The 13990-nt window shown below is 43.5% G+C and overlaps 1 protein-coding gene across 12 annotated transcripts in view; it reads left to right on the forward strand.

The window, feature by feature from the left end:
- The window catches only part of TRAPPC10 (trafficking protein particle complex 10), a 507189-nt gene that overhangs the window by 214295 nt on the left and 278904 nt on the right, over positions 1 to 13990 (forward strand). The gene's annotated exons all lie outside the window — the stretch shown is intronic.

Raw genomic sequence — 13990 nt, forward strand, 5'->3', positions numbered from 1 at the left:
GGGTGCAGAGCCTGGCAAGGCAGGATGAGAGGGGGGCTGGGTGCAGAGCCTTGCAGGGAGGGGAGTCTGGGTTCAAAGCCTGATAGGGCAGGGGAGGGAAGGAGGGAGGAGGGTTTGGTGCAAATCCCAGCAGGGCACTTGAATTTTAACTCCCCAGTTTATATTCGAGTCAGCCTTTTTTCCTCTTTTTTTTGTGGGGGGGGAGGAGGGAGGAAATGTTATCTTGGTGTATATTCAGGTCAGTTTATATTCGTGTATATACGGTAATGCATACAGTACAAGTACAATATAAATACTACATTATGAGGACATCTATATTCCTTTTTCTAGTTCAACAGAAGTGTCAGTCTTGAACCATTGCGGTTATGCACCTTCACCTGCAGGTTGTGTGTAGAGAACCTCATTTATATTTTTCTGCTTGGTCTTCCTTCTCTCTGGGCTGTACTGTACTTCTTAGTTATTTTCTCGACATGCTAGGTAGTAGGAGCATGTCTATTCTGCTCGTGTTTATTTCTTTATTTTTCAGGGATTTTTTATCATCTGGTCGAGTGGCTTGTCACTGCTGCAGAGGCTCCCAATCTCGGGACATCTCTGGCTGCAGGAGAACACAGATTTTCAGGTTAGAAGTCTGCAGTCGAGGGGCCACCTGCATTACAGGGCACCCACTTGGCCAGCCTGCACTGATAGTATGGGAGCTTGGAGACCGGTCCCTTTGGTGGGCTCGCCCCAGGTTCTGTCCGTAGCGGGCATGAGCACAGACTGAGCAACTCCATGGCAATTCTTCAGGACTGGGCTCACAGATTTCCTCCCCATATTGCATATGGTGAGGGGCTGAGGTTTTAGTCCTGCCAGAGAAACTGAAAGGCAGTCGGAAGAAGTAAGTAGTCTGGTTTCCAAACTTGCCTGAGGCAGAGGTTCTCCCCTTCAGCTGGCTGCAGTGTTAACCTATGCAGCTCCCAGCAGAAAGTACAGGGCTGACAACCCACAAAAGAAAATCATATGGGGGGAGTGGGGGGGGAGTCTCCAAAAGTGATTGTTTTGGGGGGAGGGGGGGTCTGGGTTAAGCTCCATGGTCCCCGACCTCTAAGATCCTAAAATCACTGGTATTTGACCCCCAGTGTAGTTCCATGGGCCATTTTTAGCGCCAAAATCGTTGCCAAGGCAGCAATCTTAGATTTTTCAGTTTTTAAAATAAGTCTTTATCTGCCTCAAAACACTTTGATTTTGCTCAAAATCAGGTTAGATGGACTTCTCAGCAGGGCTGTGGAGTCGGAGATAATTTTGGGTACCTGGAGTCGAAGTCGATAAAAATGTACCAACTCCTGATACATTTAAATTATAATTTTAAAAATACAGCAAGTTCAAATGTAGATGAAGAAAGTGACAGACAGATATTAGAAGTATTGGAGAAAGTGAAAGCGAAGAGAAACATTGTTGAAGAAGCATCTAAGCATACTGCTATTCAACATATGCATTGTGCTATTCATATTCTGCAACTTGAAATAAGAGATAGATTGAAAGATCGTCATTCAGCTAATCTAATTGGCAAATTGAGGCAAGTAACTGTTGCAGCCAGGGCCCCTAAAACAGATGCCATTTTGAAAAGACATGCAGGAAAAGGAGTCATTGGATCAAACAACATGCTGGGGAAGCACTTATTTGATGGTAAAGCGTTTGCTTGAATTAAAAGATTTTCTTGAAGAACTGGACAATGAAAATGTTTTATTAACTGAAAGCCAGTGGGCACAAGTGAAAGCACTTTCTAACCCCTTTACTGTCACCAAGAGTTTGCAATCTGAAGATTTAACACCTGGTAAATTCTTCTTGAAATGGAAGAGCTTGATATATTGCCTGAACAAAAGTGGAGGGTTAATACCTGATAGCATTGTATCTTCAATGAAGTAAAGTGAGAATCTCTTACTGGATAATCAAATTTTGTTAGCTGCTATTTATTTTGATCCAATGAGCCGAATTTTGTTGAGTGATGACCAGACTGCTACTGCAAAAAAGGCCCTCTGTGATGTAGCAGTTCACATGAAGGGATTACTACCTGAAACACTACCACTGGATGAAGTTATAAGCACTGGTAACTCAGGATCATCCTCTTCAAATGAAGAATTAGACTTTGATTCCTACTTGGACAAAATGGAACTTTCAACAGTAAAGCAACATCGCATATGCATGAAAGATAAACGACTAGAAAATGTCCAAATAAAGAGATTCTAGCAGGAGGTTTTTTAAGAATTAAAAGAAGTAGAAACGTATGATCGCTCATCGAAACTGACTGTGGAAGAAGCCATCCTTGTTTATCCTGAGATTATTAGTGATGTGGCTAGAACCATAACAGCAATGCCACCCATCCAAGTCAATGTTGAAAGACTATTTTCAGCTCTAAAAATAATCAAATCAGATTTAAGAGCTTCTATGAAAGAGGATCTGGCAGAAGCAATTCTGTTTCTTAGAACAATACTACATTGAGTTAGTGTTGGATTGCATTTAACAGCTATTCTACTCTATAACTATATTCCAAGTTTAATATATAAACTGTTTTAGGTATTCCAGCTTTTTTTTATGTAGTTAAGCTTTATTTTTGTTTTAAAACTTCCAAATAATGTGGTTCATATTTTTAAACTGATAAAGTTCCTGTTCCTGATTTTTATGCATGTTATGTTACTACTTTATAAGCACTTGATAAAAGCATTAAATAAAACCTTATTGTTTTCATTTTTTTGTCTTTTGTTTAAACTGGCCAGTTCAGTAGAGCGTCAGCTTCCTAGCTAGTAGTTCTGTGGTTAAATGGCATGTATGTTGCTTTCCTTCAATCAATATGGAAAATACATTAGCATATTAAATAGAGAGGAGTCGGAGGTGTGGGCTCCAGAAACTGAGGAGTCTGAGTCGAAGGATTTATCTACCGATCCACAGCCCTGCTTCTCAGGCCAGGATATTATGGATTCCTGCCAGATTTGTGGTAGATGTTCCACATGCAGCGCAGCACATGAGGGGTGGCAGGCTTAGACTCCCCTAGTACCTCTAGTGGTTTAGGTTTCCAGAAAGTCTGGGTACCAGGACAGAAATCCTGGTCAGAGCAACGGCTGACTGTGCAGCCTTGGTGAAGTGCAGTCACGCCATTACCAAGAAGAACCAGAAGGAGACACGGGGGGCCTGCAGGGGCCTTTAGGGCCTTCTGGTCTGGTTATTGCTGTAGAATTTATCGGTATAATGTATGAAGCATACTTGAATTACAGGGCCACGTTCACCCTTCAGAGGTGTAGCTGTAGCACCAGAGATTTCTCCTACTCAGAATTCCTGTGCCCCACAGCAAAGTCATGCTCTAATGACGGGGGTCCAGTCTGATGAAGACTGCGAGGAAGAGAATTTGGTTTCTATGCTGTTGTTCTCCCAGTCGGGGTCCTCATTAGCAGGCAATATGGCCTCCTACTTGGAGATTCCGGAGGCTAACCAGATGGCCCTTGATCTTGGAGAAGACCCAACAGTATGCAATGCTATTGAGACCTCATTTAGAATATTGTGTACAATTCTGGAGACCGCACCTTCAAAAAGATATAAAAAGAATGGAGTCGTTCCAGAGAAATGCTACTAAAATGGTGCGTGGTCTTCGTCATAAGGTGTATGGGGACAGACTTAAAGATCTCAATCTATATACTTTGGAGGAAAGATGGGAGAGGGGAGATATGATAGAAATGTTTAAATACCTACGTGATGTAAATGCGCATGAGTCGAGTCTCATTTGAAAGGAAGCTCTGCAATGAGAAAGCATAGGATGAAGTTAAGAGATGATAGGCTCAGGAGTAATCTAAGGAAATACTTTTTTACAGAAAGGGTGGTAGATGTGTGGAACAGTCTCCCGGAAGAGGTGGTAGAGACTGTGTCTGAATTCAGAAAGCCTGGGATAGGCACATGGGATCTTTTAGTGAGAGGAAGAGATAATGGTTACTATAGATGGGCAGACTGGATGGGCCATTTGGCTTTTATTTACCATCATGTTTCTATGTAATCACGAGTTTCTCTCAGAATTAATGATAGAGCAGCCCCAGTCTTCTATAGCTTAGTGCTCACTAATGAGCAGCACAAAAATTCAGACTAGGCAAGCAAGCAGCTTCGGAGGCAGCCAGGAGAGTCGGGAGGCAGTTGGGCAGAAGCGGTGAGCACGTGGTGAGCAGAGGGAGAGCGGAGGAGACAGGAAAGAAAGGCAGGCAAGGCACAGAGAGGGGCAGAGGCGAGAGATAACTCCGCCCACCCCTCCAACGTCAGTAGCACCCCGCAGCCAAACTCCCCCCCATAAAAGGGGAGGAGCCAACAGCGGAGACCACTGCAAGCAGCTTCGGAGGCAGCCAGGAGAGTCGGGAGGTGGCTGGGCAGAAGCAGTGAGCACGTGGTGAGCAGAGGGAGAGCGGAGGAGAGAGGAAAGAAAGACAGGCAAGGCATAGAGAGGGGCAGAGGCGAGAGATAACTCCGCCCACTCCTCCGACGCCAGCGATACCCCGCAGCCAAACTCCCCCATAAAAGGGGAGGAGCCATTTGGCGTGCGGCAAAGGCGCTCGCCTTAGCGAGAGCGCCTTTGCGAAGGGCCTCAAGAAGGTCAGAGTCAGTACATCAAGGAAGGGCAACAAGGTAAGGAAACCAAGAACTAACACAACAAAATAATCAATAAGAACAAAAAAGCAAAACAAAGCAGACACAAAGGGTAGGTCACACGTAAACTGTTAACTTAAAGTAGGCACACCAGCCAACACACTAGGACACATTAGGAGAGGATACAGGGCAAAACATACAACAAAGGGAATAAGGAATTAGCAAGCAGCAGACACAGAAGAACACACACACTCACACAGGTACAAAAGAAACAGTGAAATAAGAGAGTACTAAAAAAAAAAAAAAAGGCGAATGACAATGGAAGCTGAGGAATCCAGAAGATGAGCTTTCCAGTGTTCTGCATAGACTGTCATATGTATGACTACCTCCCCTTGGGGAGACAGTCATATGTATGCAGTCGGTGTCAGGAGCTAGAAAGCTTGAAGAGGGAAGTCAAGCGACTAGAGGACAAGATACAGGAACTAGAAGGACTGCCCTGTGAACTTCAATAAGATAAGTTGCTCAACATTTCATATTCTGCTCTTTTCACTGGTTTTCAGCATTATATCTGCTTAATTTCTCTTCTCTTCCCTGTTTCTTTAAAAAAAAAAAAATGCACAAAAAAATAAACCCTTCTCTTTCCTCTGTTAAATCTTATTTCCTCTTCCTCTTCATAGGAATAAGGGTAAGACTTTATTAACTCTAATTAAATCCTGGTGCCTGTGGCTCAGGGTGACTAAAGTAGGGAAAATCCTGTTATAAATCCTGTATTTTAGGGTAGCCACTGATTTGTTATAGAACCTGCATTTCTGTTTAAAATACTGTGTTTTAGGTGGTATAGAGCCTATATTTCTGACTTACTAGTTTTTAACCATTGTGTCTGCCGATTAGGTGGAGAAGGGATAGGCTCTGTTTTACTTCTAAGGTTAACTGCATTATCTTTGGGACATTGCTGTGAACAAGGCTGCCCTGTGAACTTCAATAAGATAAGTTGCTTAACATTTCATATTCTGCTCTTTTCACTGGTTTTCAGCATTATATCTGCTTAATTTCTCTTCTCCCTGTTTCTTACTTAAAAAAACAACAACAAAAAAGCACAAAAAAATAAACCCTTCTCTTTCCTCTGTTAAATCTTATTTCCTCTTCCTCTTCATAGGAATAAGGGTAAGACTTATAGTCCCACCATATATAGAGACCCAAATAATCAGGACTACTCAAATCAAGTCACTTCACAACCAATCAAGATGACCTTTATTCTATGCAATCACTGTGGTGCTTTAATTCCAAGACATACTATTTGGAGGCTTAAGGCTTGCCCCATCTGTCTTCAACTTGCTAGTATTAAGGAGGAGCTCTGCAAACTTAAATAGGAATTGAATACAATTAAAGAAGCTTTCATCACTCCACAAAATCATACCAACATACCACCTCTACCTCAAAGAATAAAACAGCCCAGGAATAAATGGGTCACAGTAGGCTCAGGAAGACTGCGACATGTAACACAGAAACATCCACCATCACAAATATTACCTCTACAGAATTCCTTCGCTCCACTAGTGCACTGCGATACTCAAGAAAACAGAAGGGAGGTGGGACTGGAACCAATGAAGGTAACTCAAGAGAGAAAGCACACCCTAAGCACAAATAAAAAGGCCAAAAACAGAAAACTATTACTGTTGGGGGATTCCATCATCAGAGGCATTAACCTTGGAATACAAGACGAGGAGACCAAAATAGTGAAATGTCTTCCAGGATCCTCAGCTACCAGGAGTTCCAGGCAAATACAGACTATAATTAAGGAAGAAACTAAAGATTTTAACACTGATGTTGTCATCCATCTGGGAAGAAATGACCTGGCCAACAACTCCACACTTGCAGCACAGAAAGCTTCTCGGGAGCTTGGTGAGGGCGTGAAACCTTTTGTAAACAGTTTAGCTTTTTCTGAAATACTGCCTGCATATGGAAAGGGAGAGCAAAGAGTGAAAAACACAGAGAACTTTAATAGATGGCTCAAAGCCTGGTGTCATCAAGAAGGCTTCAGGTACATAGGAGGATGGGGAAATACATGGAAGGACAAGAAGCTATATTGCACTGATGGGCTACATATTACTACAGCTGGAAAAAGAAACCTTGCAGAGAAATTTAGACAATATTTTTCTAGGCATTTGAACTAGAAGGTGGGGGTGGTGTATGTACGAAGGACAATTATAGAGACCACCCCCGGCAAAAGAAAAGATGTGATAGTAGTAAAGGCTGCAACATAAGCAATATCAGCAACTCATTTCTTAGTATTGCAACGGAAAGTGAAACGACACAAAAATCCATACGAAAAAGGAGATTATCGCTGAAAAATAGCTGGAAAGCGATGACCACAAATGTTCGCAGTCTAAGCAACAAAGTTCATGATCTGCAAGCCCTGATGTTAGAGGCAGATCTAGATATTGTCGCTATTACAGAGACGTGGTTCAGTGAATCACATGGATGGGAAGCAAACCGGGATATAATCTTTTTAGGAAGGACAGAGATGGTCAAAAAGGTGGAGGAGTAGCTCTCTATGTAAAGATCAATATCCAAGCGACCGAAATGCAAGGGACCTGGGGAGAGGAAGAAGTGATATGGATTGCTCTGAAAAGAGAAGATGGAACTTCTATCTATGTGGGTGTAGTCTACAGACCTCCGACTCAATCGCAGCAAATTGATAAGGATCTGATTGTGGATATCCAAAAGTTTGGAAGGAAAGAGGAGGTTCTGCTGTTGGGAGATTTCAACCTGCCGGATGCGGACTGGAATGTTCCGTCTGCAGAATCGGAAAGAAGTAGAGAAATTGTGGATGCCTTTCAAGAGGCTCTGCTCAGACAAATGGTGACGGAACCCACAAGGGAAAAAGCGATATTGGATCTGGTCCTCACAAATGGAGAGAGTATCTCTAATGTTAGAGTGGGTGCTCACCTGGGAAGTAGCGATCATCAAATGGTTTGGTTTGATATAACGGCTAAAGTGGAGAGCGGCCGCACGATACTTAAAGTCCTAGATTTCAAACGTATGGACTTTAATGCTATGGGAGAGTACCTGAAGAAAGAGCTGTTAGGATGGGAGGACATAAGAGAAGTGGAAAGACAGTGGTCTAAGCTGAAAGGAGCGATAAAAATGCCTACGGACCTTTATGTGAAGAAAATCAATAAAAACAAGAGAAAAAGGAAGCCGATATGGTTCTCCAACCTAGTGGCTGAGAAAATAAAGGCAAAAGAGTTGGCGTTTGTGAAATATAAAAAAAAACCAAGAAGAGGAGAGCAGAAAGGACTTCAGGGTGAAACTGAAAGAAGCCAAGAGAGAGATACGTCTGGCGAAAGCACAGGCGGAAGAACAAATGGCTAAAAATGTAAAAAAGGGAGACAAAAATTTTTTCAGATATATTAGTGAAAGGAGGAAGAAGAAAAATGGAATTGCTAGGCTAAAATATGCTGAGAACCAATATGTGGAAAGTGATGAGGAAAAAGCAAATGTGCTAAACAAATACTTCTGTTCTGTGTTCACAGAAGAAAATCCTGGAGAAGGACCGAGATTGTCTAGCAAAGTTACACAAGAAAATGGAGTAGATTCTGCGCCGTTCACGGAGGAGGGTGTTTATGAGCAACTTGAAAAATTGAAGGTGGACAAGGCGATGGGACCAGACGGGATCCATCCCAGGATACTAAGGGAGCTCAGAGAGGTTTTGGCGAGTCCTATTAAAGACTTGTTCAACAAATCTCTGGAGACGGGAGTGATTCCTGGGGATTGGAGGAGAGCGGATGTGGTCCCTATTCATAAAAGTGGTCACAGGGATGAAGCAGGAAACTACAGGCTGGTGAGCCTCACTTCAGTTGTTGGAAAAATAATGGAAGTTTTGCTGAAAGAAAGGATAGTGTACTTCCTTGAATCTAATGGAGTTACAGGATCCGAGGCAACATGGCTTTACAAAAGGTAAATCGTGCCAAACGAACCTGATTGAATTTTTTGATTGGGTGACCAGAGAGCTGGATCGAGGACATATGCTAGATGTAATATACTTGGATTTCAGCAAAGCCTTTGATACAGTTCCTCATAGGAGACTGTTGAACAAACTTGAAGGGCTGAAGTTAGGACCCAAAGTGGTGAACTGGGTCAGAAACTGGCTGTCGAACAGACGCCAGAGGGTGGTGGTTAATGGAAGTCGCTCGAAGGAAGGAAAGGTGAGTAGTGGAGTCCCTCAGGGATCAGTGCTGGGGCCAATCCTGTTTAATATGTTTGTGAGTGACATTGCTGAAGGGTTAGAAGGAAAAGTGTGCCTTTTTGCAGATGATACCAAGATTTGTAACAGAGTAGACACCGAAGAGGGAGTGGAAAATATGAAAAAGGATCTGCAAAAATTAGAGGAATGGTCTAATGCCTGGCAACTAAAATTCAATGCAAAGAAATGCAGAGTAATGCATTTGGGGATTAATAATAGGAAGGAACAGTTTATGCTGGGAGGAGAGAAGCTGATATGCACGGATGGGGAGAGGGACCTTGGGGTGATAGTGTCCGAAGATCTAAAGGTGAAAAAACAGTGTGACAAGGCAGTGGCTGCTGCCAGAAGGATGCTGGGCTGTATAAAGAGAGGCGTAGTCAGTAGAAGGAAGAAGGTGTTGATGCCCCTGTACAGATCATTGGTAAGGCCCCACTTGGAGTATTGTGTTCAATTTTGGAGACCGTATCTGGCGAAGAACGTAAGAAGACTTGAGGCGGTCCAGAGGAGGGCGACGAAAATGATAGGAGGCTTGCGCCAAAAATGTATGAGGAGAGACTGGAAGCCCTGAATATGTATACCCTAGAGGAAAGGAGAGACAGGAGAGATATGATTCAGACGTTCAAATACTTGAAGGGTATTAACGTAGAACAAAATCTTTTCCAGAGAAAGGAAAATGGTAAAACCAGAGGACATAATTTGAGGTTGAGGGGTGGTAGATTCAAAGGCAATGTTAGGAAATTCTACTCTACGGAGAGGGTGGTGGATGCTTGGAATGCGCTCCTGAGAGAGGTGGTGGAGAGTAAAACTGTGACTGAGTTCAAAGAAGCGTGGGATGAACACAAAGGATCTAGAATCAGAAAATAAGATTAAATATTGAACTAAGGCCAGTACTGGACAGACTTGCACGGTCTGTGTCTGTATATGGCCATTTGGTGGAGGATGGGCTGGGGAGGGCTTCAATGGCTGGGAGGGTGTAGATGGGCTGGAGTAAGTCTTAACAGAGATTTCGGCAGTTGGAACCCAAGCACAGTACAGGGTAAAGCTTTGGATTCTTGCCCAGAAATAGCTAAGAAGAAAAAATTAAAAAATTTAAATTGAATCAGGTTGGGCAGACTGGATGGACCATTTGGGTCTTTATCTGCCGTCATCTACTATGTTACACCACGACGGACCCAGTCAGGACAGCTGAAGACTTCATGAGTGAGATACACATTGAGGAGGAAGTCAGGGAACTCGAAAAATTCATTGAGGAAGTCTACAGGAGGATGGTGGAAGAGAACGAACTTCAGATGAAAGATGAAGTTACATCAACATGGAAGGAAAAACAAGAAACAGATGACCCCGAAGAAGATGCCCACAGAGGAACACTGCATGAGGGGAAGGAAATGACTAGTCGATACCTGGAAGAAGAACCAGCGAAACACACAGAGGACATAGAAGAAGAAGCAGAAAAGTACTCCAAGGACATTGACCTGAGACCGAGGTGAAAATTGAAGAAGGGAAAGTCTGCGATCCTAGTGGGAGACTCAATCCTGAGGCATGTGGACAGCCACATAGCAGGAGGGAGAGAGGATCGACTAGTGACCTGCCTCCCAGGAGCAAGAACTAAGGACATCATCGTCAAAATTGGAAAGATCCTGGAAGGAGCAGAGACGGAAGAGACTACAGTAATGATCCACATCGGGATAAATGATGTCAGCAGGAGAGACTACAGAAGAAGCGCGCTGATAGAACAGTTCAAGATTCTGGGAAGGAAGTTGAAAATGAGGACTCAGAAGATAGCGTTCTCAGAGATCCTACCGGTACCGAGGACATATGTGAAAAGGCAGGAGGAACTACAATCCATAAATGCATGGATGAGGAGATAGTGTGAGGAAGAAGGGTTCCACTTTGTGAGGAACTTGACAATGTTCTGGGACAAGAGCAAGCTCTATAGGAGAGATGGACTGCACCTGAGCGTGGCAGGAACTAGACTTTTAGCAAACAACATCAGGAGAGGAATAGAACAGGCTTTAAACTAAGAAGAAGGGGAAAGCCAACAGTCGACCAAGTGTCGACGATTCGGAAGAAGGTATCCCGCGAAGATACTAAAGGGGAAAAAGGCTGGGAAGAAACAACGGGCAAATTACAGGGGTTGACTAACCCAGAAGAGGAGGTTAGGAGGACTGTAGTACAAGAGAATAAACTAAAGTTCGAAACACAGGGAAAGGAAATGAAGACAAGAAAATACCGGGATCTAAATTGCATATATACCAATGCAAGCAGCCTAAGGATCAAAATGGAATTAGAAGTCATGGCAAATGCAGAAGACATAGACATCATTGGGGTCTCTGAAACATGATGGAATGAAGAAAACAAATGGGTTTTAGCACTGCCGGGGTACAAGCTCTATCGCCAAGACAAGTCAGGACAGAAAGGAGGTGGAATAACCCTATACATAAAAGAAAGCATATACTCGACTAGAGTGGACACAGCAGAGGCAACCAACAAGCTGGAATCGCTATGGGTTAAAATACCGGGAAGGAAAGGACCTGAAATAAAGGTGGGTCTATACTATCGTCCACCTGGGCAAACCGAAGATATCGATGAAGAAATGGAAGCCGAGATGAAGTGAGAATGCAAAAATGGTAACACGGTTATTATGGGAGACTTCAACTATCCTGAGATAGACTGAAGTTCTGGAAGCTCAAAATGCACTAGGGAGACAGGATTCCTGGAGGCTACACAGGATTGCTTCATGGAGCAGCTTGTCAGAGAACCGACGAGAGGGCATGCCACTCTGGATCTAATCCTAAATGGGTTAAGAGGACCTGCAAAGTAAGTGAAAGTAGTGGGACCGTTGGGAAACAGCGATCATAATATGATCAAGTTCAAGATTGAAGTAGAGATACTGAAAGGAAAGAGAACCATAGCGACAACTTTCAACTTCAAGAAAGGAAACTACGAAGCGATGAGGGGAATGGTAAGGAAGAAACTTAGGAACACTTCCAAGAAATGGCAGATGGTAGAGCAAGCCTGGTTTTTTTTCAAGGACATGGTGAGCGAGGCGCAAAATCTGTATATCCCCAGATTCAGAAAGGGGTGCAAAAAGAGTCGAACAAAAGACCCGGCGTGGATAACTAAAGTAGTGAAGGAAGCGATAGGTGATAAGAAGAATTCTTTCAGGAAATGGAAAAAGGACAAAACTGAGAACTGGAAAGAGCACAGGAAGTATCAAAAAGAATGTCACCGTGTGGTTCGAAAAGCCAAAAGAGAGTATGAAGAGAGGCTAGCCAGGGAAGCATGAAATTTCAAACCGTTCTTCAGATATGTTAAAGGGAAGCAGCCGGCCAGGGAGGAAGTGGGACCGCTGGATGATGAAGACAGGAAGGGAGTGGTGAAGTGGCAGAAAGACTTAACATGTTCTTTTCGTCTGTATTTACAGAAGAGGACGCATCCAACATACGCAACCTGAGCAAATCTTCAATGGAGACCAAGCAAAAAAATAACAACCATGGAGGTAAGCCTTGAAGACGTACGCAGGCAGATAGAAAAATTAAAAACTGACAAATCCCCAGGTCCGGATGGAATTCACTCAAGGGTTCTGAAAGAACTAAAGGAGGAAATAGCAGAACTACTGCAGCAAATTTGCGATGTATTCCTGAAAACAGGAGTGATCCCGGAGGATTGGAAGGTAGCCAATATTACGCCCATCTTTAAAAAGGGATCATGAGGTGACCCGGGAAACTACAGACCGATGAGTCTGACCTCGGTTCCAGGGAAAATGCCGGAAGCACTGATAAAAGACAACATCGATGAGCATTTTGAAAGGTATAAACTTCTGATAACCAGCCAACATGGATTCTGTAAGGGGAGATCGTGCCTAACGAACTTATTGCACTTCTTCGTAGGAATTAAATGGATGGACAAAGGAGACCCCATAGACATCGTATATCTAGATTTCCAAAAAGCCTTTGATAAGGTACCCCATGAACGCCTACTTCGGAAACTGAAGAACCATGGGGTGGAAGGAGACGTATATAGATGGATCAGAATTTGTTGGCGGGCAGGAAATAGAGGGTAGGAGTGAAGGGCCACTACTCGGACTGGAGGAGGGTCACTAGTGGTGTTCCGCAGGGGTCGGTGCTCGGACCGCTGCTATTTAATATATTTATAAATGATCTAGAAATGGGGACGAAGTGTGAGATAATAAAATTCGCAGACAACACCAAAGTATTTAGTGGAGCTCGAACTAAAGAGGACTGCAAGAATTACAAAGGGACTTGAACAAACTAGGGAAATGGGCGACGAGATGGCAGATGAAGTTCAACATTGAGAAATGTAAAGTATTACATGTGGGAAACAGAAACCCAAGGTACAACTATACGATGGGAGGGATGTTATTAAATGAGAGTACTCAAGAAAGGGGCTTGGGGGTAATGGTGGACATGACAATGAAGCCGATGACACAGTACGTAGCGGCCACTAAGAAAGCGAATAGAATGCTAGGTTTAATCAAGAAGGGTATTACAACAACCAGAATGAAAGAAGTTATCCTGCCGTTGTATCGGGCGATGGTGCATCCGCATCTGGAGTACTGCGTCCAATATTGGTCGCCGTACCTTAAGAAGGACATGGTGATACTTGAGAGGGTTCAGATGAGATCGACACGTCTGATAAAAGGTATGGAAAACCTTTCATACGCTGAGAGATTGGAGAAACTGGGGCTTTTTTTGCTGGAGAAGAGGAGACTTAGAGGGGATATGATAGAGACTTACAAGATCATGAAGGGCATAGAGAAAGTGGAGAGGGACAGATTCTTCAAACTTTCAACAAATAAAAGAACAAGAGGGCATTCGGAAAAGTTGAAAGGGGACAGATTCAAAACAAATGCTAGGAAGTTTTTCTTCACCCAACGTGTGGTAAACACCTGGAATGCGCTTCCAGAGGGCGTGATAGGACAGAGTATGGTATTGGGGTTCAAGAAAGGATTGAACAATTTTCTGTTGGAAAAAGGGATAGATTGGTATAGATAGAGGATTACTACACAGGTCCTGGATCTGTTGGGCCGCCGAGTGAGCGGACTGCTGGGCACGATGGACCTCAGGTCTGACCCAGCGGAGGCACTGATTATGTTCTTATGTTGCCTCACTCCCAGATCATTAAAAT

This window comes from Geotrypetes seraphini, chromosome 4 (genome assembly GCF_902459505.1).
Source record: "Geotrypetes seraphini chromosome 4, aGeoSer1.1, whole genome shotgun sequence".
In the NCBI taxonomy this organism is placed as follows: Eukaryota; Metazoa; Chordata; class Amphibia; order Gymnophiona; family Dermophiidae; genus Geotrypetes; species Geotrypetes seraphini.